A 3,632-nucleotide genomic window follows, 5' to 3' on the forward strand; every position below is an offset into this window, starting at 1 on the left:
GCTCGGCTCAAGGCCGCCAACAGGCTCCCCAGACTTTCAGAGAGCGAGTCGAAGACCCTCGACGCTCTTTACAGCCTCGAGGAGGACATTCTTCTAAACGACCTCATGAGCGAGGTGGCTTTAGTGAATGTCGGCTTGAGCTCGGTGCGCCCTCAGGGTAAGAGCGGTTGTGGCTCTGTTCTGTCGTCTTTTGTCTTGTTTGTTTTGCTTTTTCTCTTTTTCCTTTCTCCTTTGGTGATAACCTGACATCCGGGCTTTTCTTTTTTAGTCTTTTTAGATATTTTGAGGATGGTGACCAGCAACGCAGCTCTCTATACCCGATACAAGAAGAGGGCGGCCAAGGCCGGTGGGGTTCCACCTAAGCCTAGGAAGAAAGTTAAGTCCTCGACGGGCACAGCCCCCGAGTGAGCGCCCCCAGGACCGGAACTTCCGACCCCATTTGGAAGGAGGTTCCGGGCCCCGAGCGCGCGGGCTCGAGCTCTACGAAGACTTTTGTGGTCCCTGCTTGCCCGGCCCCTATTTCTCAGTGGCCGGGCCGTCAAGTCGTTCGCCTGCGGCGCTCGGCCCCTGAGCCAGGCAGCGGTCTCGAGGTTCCGAGCTCGGCGAGATCCACCCCTCCAAGCTCTTCGAGGGCCGAGACCCACCAGGAGAGAAGGCCCTATCGCTCGAAGTGGGTTGTCTACAAGGGCGACTCGGCCCTCCACGATGGCCAGGTCGCGTGTCAGGTATTCCACGTCGCGCTGCTTCCGGCCGATCGGGCTGAGTTCGAGGCTGCGGACTTTGGCGGCCTCATCGACGGAACCTATTGCTCCGCTGTTCGGGTAATTTAGCCTTTTGTTGTAATTTCCATATCTTTTGAACTTCTATCCTCAGCTTACTCCTTTCTTCTCTGCTTGCAGCACCTTCACGAGATCGACATGTTGATCTCCATGGCGGCCAATTATAAGGATAAGGCTCGGAGGAGCCAAAGGGCACTGGAGAACGCCGAGAAAAGGGTTGGCAAGGCCAAGGCCTCGTGCAGGAAGGCCATTGCGCGGATGCAAGTTGCCGACGCCGAGCGGCGGTCGGCGGTCGAGAAGCTCGAGGAGGAGAAGGCCACGCATTCTCTGACTAGGTCGGAGCTTTGCGCCTCCGAGGCGCGCCTCGTCGAAGCTCGTTCCGCGATCACTGGCTTTCAGCACGAGGCGGAGGCCTATCGCACGAGGATCGGGCAACTGGAGTCCCGAGAATAAAGGACATTGGAGCAGGCCCAGAACGCGGTGCAACTCTTCCGAGAGTCGAAGGAGTTCCGCAACTTACTGGAAGAGGAGGCCGTGGACGGTCTCATCCACGGCTTTGAGGACTTCCGGAGGTAGATGCGGCGGATCTACCCTCAGTACTACCTTGATAGTCTTCAGCCCGGCGGAGGGATCGTCGAGGGTGAGGACGAGCCCGAAGGTCCGGCGGACGGCGGCGAGGCCAGCAGGACGCCTGTGGGCCCTGAGGTCGAGCAGGAAGTTGTCGAGGCCGGAGTCAAAGCGGTCGAGGAGACTGCTCAAGAGGCTTCTCCCGAAGAAGTTGCCGGAGGCATTTCTGACGGAGCGTCCATTGTTCCCAAGGCCGCTGACGGCATCTCGACTGAGGCTACTGCAAATGTGCCCAGATCGGTGGAGGAACTCGTGGAGGCTCCGGCTGAAAATTCTGAGGTGATAGTTGTGGACGACCTCGGGGCTGACGCCGAAGCTGCAGCTGCCCCTTAGGACTTAGCCTCCTTTTTTTTCTCCCTTTTTCTTTATTTTTTTGTAAACGGGGTCGACCTCTACGGCCACTGTCCGGCCAGGTGAGTCGACCTCAAGGTCAAGTTTTGTACTTAGCCCTCGGGCTTTTATTAATGAAATATGCTTTCTTCAGATTCTGTGAGTATTTGTGCTTGCTTCTATTTGCATAGTTGGTAAACCTTCCTTTCGGCTGCTTGATTTGGGTTCCTGTCTGGCGCATTTCACCAAGTCTTCGAGCTCGGCTGAGTCTTCAAACTCCACTTCTGGGGAATTTGGTAGAATTCGCTAAGTCTTCAAACTCCACTTCTGGGGAATTACACTAAGGCTCTACGCCTAGGCTTTAGGAGGACTCGCTAAGTCCTTGTGCTCGGGCTTCGAAGAAGCCCTGCTAAGCCTTTAGGCCTATCTTCTGGAGAGTTTTCGCCAAGTCTTTGGGCTCGGCGTCCAGGAGAAGCTTGTTGAAGCTCCAAGCTCGGGCTCCATGACAACATAGGCCGAGGCTGGGTTATCATCGGAGCTTTCATGCTCTTTGATCTCGAACTCGGTCGAGGTGTCATCGGGCAGAACTCGACCAGTGACTTGGGCATTTCCGAGCTCCGCCAGGGCGTCGTTGGGCAGAGCTTGAAGTCATCGTGCCAGGCCGTCTTGGCTTAAGTCGACGTTCAGACTTAGCCGGGACTTCGCTCGAAGGAGTCTGGAGTAGGTGAAGGTCGAGGTCAAGGGAGGCTTGGTCCGCTGTCAACTCGGCGTTGTTCGGCGGTGTTTCCCAGGGTCGAGGGAGCTTGGGCTTGCTGTCGACCCCGCGATGCTTTCCGAGGTCAAGGGATCTTGGGCTCGCTGTCGACTCAGCGGGGCATCCCGACCTTAATCGGAGGATCGAGCACGAGGTCGAGGGAGCTTGGGCTCGTTGTCGACCCCGCGACGCTTTCCGAGGTTGAGGAAGCTTGGGCTCGCTATCAACCCCGTGATGCTTCTCGAGGTCAAGAGAGCTTGGGCTCGCTGTCAACTCAGCGGGGCATCCCGACCTTTATCGGAGGATCGAGCACGAGGTCAAGGAAGCTTGGGCTTACTGTTGACCCCGCGACGCTTTTCGAGGTCGAGGGAGCTTGGGCTCGCTGTCGACTCAGCGGGGCATCCCGACCTTAGTCGAGGGACCGAGCACGAGGTCGAGGAAGCTTAGGCTCGCTGTCGACCCCATGATGCTTTCCAAGGTCCAGGGAGCTTGGGCTCGCTGTCGACTCAGCGGGGCATCTCGACCTTAGTCGAGGGATCGAGCACGAGGTCGAGGGAGCTTAGGCTCGCTGTCGACCCCGCGACGCTTCCCGAGGTCGAGGGAGCTTGGGCTCGCTGTCGACTCAACGGAGCATCCCGATCTTGGTCGGGATCTTTGATGGAGATCGAGACCGAGCACGACGTCGATGTAGCAAGATATCCCAAACTTTGCTGGGGCATCCGAACTTGGTCAGGCTCTCGAACTTGGTCGGGCATCCGAGCTTGGTCGGTCATCCGAGCTTGGTCTGGCATCCGAGCTTATTCGAGTATCCTGAAGTTCACAAGCATCCCAATATCAGGAAGAGTATGAAATAATTAAGGGAGAGCTGTGAATGAATTAACATAAGAAGGGGATGAGAGTTGTGTTTCCAATCGTTGAGGGCCCCTAGGGGCTTTACTGGTAATACATCCGAATGTTTTCGGAATTCCAGCCTCGTGGAATGAGAGTTCCTCCGAGAGACTCCAACTTGAATGCTTCGGGCCGCTGGACTCGTGCAATCCGGTATGGCCCTTCCCAGTTCGGGGCAAGCTTTCCCTGCTCGGCAGGCTGAGAAGCTTCAGCTCTCCTGAGGATGAGATCTTCCGCCTTAAAAAGCTTGGCCT

Source organism: Phoenix dactylifera, unplaced genomic scaffold, assembly GCF_009389715.1.
Source record: "Phoenix dactylifera cultivar Barhee BC4 unplaced genomic scaffold, palm_55x_up_171113_PBpolish2nd_filt_p 001304F, whole genome shotgun sequence".
In the NCBI taxonomy this organism is placed as follows: Eukaryota; Viridiplantae; Streptophyta; class Magnoliopsida; order Arecales; family Arecaceae; genus Phoenix; species Phoenix dactylifera.